The sequence below is a fragment of the Lutjanus erythropterus genome, chromosome 6 (assembly GCF_056507025.1).
Source record: "Lutjanus erythropterus isolate fLutEry1 chromosome 6, fLutEry1.hap2, whole genome shotgun sequence".
Lineage (NCBI taxonomy): Eukaryota > Metazoa > Chordata > Actinopteri > Lutjaniformes > Lutjanidae > Lutjanus > Lutjanus erythropterus.
In genome coordinates, this window is record NC_139322.1 from 167,501 (window position 1) to 172,500 (window position 5,000).

Here is a 5,000-nt window from a genome sequence, read left to right on the forward strand (position 1 = left end):
TGCAGAATAATGTACATGATATTAGTGGATCATAACAACAGACGATGTGAAGTTAAACTCACTACCAGACCTTTTCCACCAACGTGGAACCGGTGTTCTGGTAGAACACATCATCAGCAGAGTAAATCTCACCTCCATCCTAACAATGGAAAATGGCTCTTCATGTTCTGAGTGTTCAGTTCATGGTTCCATCTGCAGAACCACAAGAGTCTGTGTGACATAAATGTAGTCAGCTTCCATCATCTGGAGCCTTGACTTCTCGCTGTTGATGTCTAACTGCCGCAGACCAAAACTAATCTGGACGTGACAGCCGCAATAACTGATCGATTATTAATCACTAGCTGTTTTGATAGTTGATCAATTGGTTTTTATTTTAAAAAGTCCAAATTCTCTGATTTCAGCTTCTTGAATGTGAATATTTCCTGGTTTCTTTCCTCTCTGACAGGAAACTGATGATCTTTGAGTTGAGGACAAAACGAGACATTTGAGGACGTCGGTGAAGGAGAAGAGGACGCAGTGTTGGAGGAGTTCAATCCTCTGACATTCAGTGCTGCATGAAGACACTTCCTCCAGCTGAGCGGCTCACTTCCTGTTTGACCTCCTCCAACTTGAACGGGATGAAAATGAAGATGATTTAATTTTTGTCTTCAAATATTATCGGACAGATTCAAGTCTGATGGTGAAACAAGTCGTGTCTCTCAGGAAAATGAATCCATGAGCTGCTGCGCGTGACGTGACGTCCAGCACTACAGAAGCCCAGAGCGGACACACTAAACACTGAGGGAGGACAGAAACCTCTCAGTCCTGAGAACCTCTGTGACATCATCAGACCACATGATGTCACAGTTTGTTACCACGAGAGGACACAACGTATCAGAGGACATTAAGGGATATTAAGGCTGATTATTTCCTCTGTCTGAATCGATTCATTAATCCACTCAGTCTTCAGTAATAGGCCTATTTTTCAATTAGTGATCAGTCTAGCAATATTTTTTTCACTAATCGATCAGTTATTTGGTTCAAAAAATGTCAGAAAATGTTGATCAAAGTCCAAGACGACGTCCTCAAATGTCTTGTTTTGTTCTCAAATCAAAGATCAGTTTACTGTCAGAGAGGAAAGAAACCAGGAAATATTCACATTGAAGACATTAAGACATTTTCTTTCTTAAAAATGACTCAAACCAATTAATCAATTATCAGAACAGTAAGCGGTTAATTCATTGATTAATTGTTGCAGCTCTAGAAAACATTGTCCAATTTATTCAGCCGAAGCTTTAATAATTAAGTGACAGATGCAACATGAAAACTGCAGGAATCACAAAAACATGAAACATCCTGAACTTCAGAGGACAGAGACAGTTCAGTCCGATCAGGTGAGTTTTCAATCTGATCAGGTGAGTTTTCAATCTGATCAGGTGAGTTTTCAGTCTGATCAGGTGAGTTTTCAGACCGATCAGGTGAGTTTTCAATCTGATCAGGTGAGTTTTTAATCTGATCAGGTGAGTTTTCAGTCTGATCAGGTGAGTTTTCAGTCTGATCAGGTGAGTTTTTAATCTGATCAGGTGAGTTTTCAGTCTGATCAGGTGAGTTTTCAGTCCGATCAGGTGAGTTTTCAGTCCGATCAGGTGAGTTTTTAATCTGATCAGGTGAGTTTTCAGTCTGATCAGGTGAGTTTTCAGTCTGATCAGGTGAGTTTTTAATCTGATCAGGTGAGTTTTCAGTCTGATCAGGTGAGTTTTCAGTCTGATCAGGTGAGTTTTCAGTCCGATCAGGTGAGTTTTCAGTCCGATCAGGTGAGTTTTCAATCCGATCAGGTGAGTTTTCAGTCTGATCAGGTGAGTTTTCAGTCTGATCAGGTGAGTTTTTAATCTGATCAGGTGAGTTTTCAGTCTGATCAGGTGAGTTTTCAGTCTGATCAGGTGAGTTTTCAGTCCGATCAGGTGAGTTTTCAGTCCGATCAGGTGAGTTTTTAATCTGATCAGGTGAGTTTTCAGTCTGATCAGGTGAGTTTTTAATCTGATCAGGTGAGTTTTCAGTCTGATCAGGTGAGTTTTCAGTCTGATCAGGTGAGTTTTCAGTCCGATCAGGTGAGTTTTCAGTCCGATCAGGTGAGTTTTCAGTCTGATCAGGTGAGTTTTCAGTCTGATCAGGTGAGTTTTCAGTCTGAACCAGACTTGCAAACCTTCCTGATTTTCCCAGAAAAGGTTAGATTAGTGTTTTTTCCCAGGATTTTCATCCCTGTCCTTATTTCCTGTGTGGATCACAATTCTCCAACATTTCCTCTGATTTCTAACAAAATAAATTTTCTTCCTTTTCAGTCGCAGCCACTTTCCTGAGTGAATTAGAGTCAAAGGTCTGTTTCCACGTGGAGAACCACACAGTGACACCAAACACAAGAACTCATGCAGGAAAAATAAATGAACACATGAACATCAGTTCACATTAGAGTGGCATCTTATTCTTTTCATTCTTTAACAGTCAATAAAATTCAGTAAACTGTTTTTTTTTTGCTTTAAATTTAGGTAATAGATGATCAATTACTCTGTATGGGTATCAGTCTGATATTGGCCAAAAATAGATCAGATATTGGAAAAGAATCAGGTTTAATCTGATGTGATATGTTTAAATGTTTGGGCTAAACTAAACTAAACTGATGAAACTCATTTTAATTTTGAAAGTTTGAACAGTAAAAAAAATGATCCAAAATGCTGCTAAAGGTTCTGTGTGAAAAATCTTAAATAAGACGAAGCTGCAGTTTTGTGTAACTGAATCATGTTTCAGGTGTTTCTTCCTTCACTGAGCAGAGACGAATATTTGTCTGACAGGTTGAGGATGTTTCCTGATGGCAGGTTAAACAAAGTGCATCAACACAAGAACAAGACTGGACTCATACTCAGTGTTGAAATGAACAGGTGAGTTTCTCATCTGAACAGGTGAGTTTCTCGTCTGAACAGGTGAGTTTCTCGTCTGAACAGGTGAGTTTCTTGTGTGAACAGGTGAGTTTCTCGTCTGAACAGGTGAGTTTCTCGTCTGAACAGGTGAGTTTCTTGTGTGAACAGGTGAGTTTCTCATCTGAACAGGTGAGTTTTCAGGATGTCAATTGGGAGTAAAACTCACTCGTATTTTTACTTCATGATATTTGAACTACATTTTTCTTTTGTTCTGCAGTAAAATAATGAATGCACATTGAAAGAACTTCTTCCCCTCTGTGTTCCTGTGAACACGGTGAAGGAACAGATCTGTGGTTGAATCATCAGACAAACTGATCTGGAACATGTTCTTACATCACAGCTTCTGTTCTTCCAGTCATGTAATCTGAAGCATTTCTAACTGCGATCCGCCCGCCGTGCATTTCTTTATTCTACGAAGCAAAAAGCCGTTTCTGCTCAGGACACGTTCTATGTTTGTTCTGTTTCTTCTGTCAGACTGAAGGAACGGCTGCTATCAGTACAGATGTTACAGATGTGTCTGTCTGCTGCAGGATCAATAAAACCTGACCATCTTCATCACAGCAGACACATTTCAGAGTGAAGATGAGCAGCGACGCGTTCGAGTGCTGCAGGAAACTGAAGCGAGGGAACTTAGTCACAGAGAGAGAGACAGTCACAGTCTGTGTCTCTCTACCACTGATCTGATTCCCGCTCCTCTAATTAAATCACAGCACAATTAACGAGTTAACAAGAGTCAGCTGTCAATCAAAGCTCCTCACTGACAGAGAGACCTGCACCACACATCAGAGAGAGAGAGAGAGAGAGAGAGACTTACTTCATTCAGAAAACGCTCCGTCGTTCTTTCATTCCTCCAAAAAACACACGACAAGAACTGAAAGAACCTGCACAGTAGGCGAGAGAGGGAGAGGATGAACGACTACCAAAAGACAGATGGAGAGAGAGGAACAGAGAGAAAGGGGGGATGACAGAGAGGGCGAGCGAGCAGCCGGCTGGATGGCTGTAATCCCATTATTGTGAACGACACATTGTTCTGAGAGAGAGAGGGCGAGAGACATTCACACAGAGAGGCAGGGAGAGAGAGGGAGAGAGACATTCATAAACACAGAGAGAGCGAGTCCCAGTGGGGACAGAGGGGGCGGGGCTTGCTGCACACAGATATATGGGCGTGGTCAGACTCATTAATATTTAATCAGTGTTTGAGGCGTGAAGTTAGAGAGAGAGAGAGAGAGAGAGAGAGAGAGAGAGAGAGAGAGAGAGAGAGAGAGAGACAGAGACAGAGAGACAGAGAGAGAGAGAGAGAGAGAGAGAGAGAGAGACAGAGACAGAGACAGAGAGAGAGAGAGAGAGAGAGAGAGAGAGACAGAGAGACAGAGAGAGAGAGAGAGAGAGAGAGAGAGAGAGAGACAGAGAGAGAGAGAGAGAGAGAGAGACAGAGAGACAGAGAGAGAGAGAGAGAGAGAGAGAGAGAGAGAGAGAGGTAGAGAGAGAGAGAGAGAGACAGAGACAGAGACAGAGAGAGAGAGAGAGAGAGAGGTAGAGAGAGAGAGAGAGAGACAGAGACAGAGACAGAGAGAGAGAGAGAGAGAGAGAGAGAGAGAGAGAGAGAGAGAAAGAGACAGAGAGAGAGAGAGAGACAGAGAGAGAGAGAGAGAGACAGAGAGAGAGAGAGAGACAGAGAGAGAGAGAGGTAGAGAGAGACAGAGAGACAGAGAGAGAGAGAGAGAGAGAGAGAGAGAGAGGTAGAGAGAGAGAGAGAGAGACAGAGACAGAGACAGAGAGAGAGAGAGAGAGAGAGAGAGAGAGAGAGAGAGAGAGAGAGAGAGGTAGAGAGAGAGAGAGAGAGAGAAAGAGAAAGAGAAAGAGACAGAGAGAGAGAGAGAGACAGAGAGAGAGAGAGGTAGAGTGAGGCAGTAAATCAGTGTTTTATGGTTTCATGGGAAGGAAACAAACCGCACCCCTCTGATGCAGAGTCTGTAGAACCCTGACTGTCTTTATAGAACACAGTCTGTATCTGTATATATCACTCTATTTAGTGTATTTAACAGTGAT

At 42.3% G+C, this 5,000-nt stretch overlaps 1 protein-coding gene across 1 annotated transcript in view; it reads right to left on the bottom strand.

Moving 5' to 3' along the window:
- Positions 1 to 3,997, bottom strand: part of plxnb3 (plexin B3) — a 52,658-nt gene extending 48,661 nt beyond the window's left edge. Inside the window, exon 1 of the mRNA XM_084720096.1 lies at positions 3,766 to 3,997. The gene's annotated coding sequence lies outside the window, so the exon portion shown is untranslated. The remainder of the gene's footprint in view (positions 1 to 3,765) is intronic.
- Between the last annotated feature and the right edge of the window lie 1,003 nt (positions 3,998 to 5,000).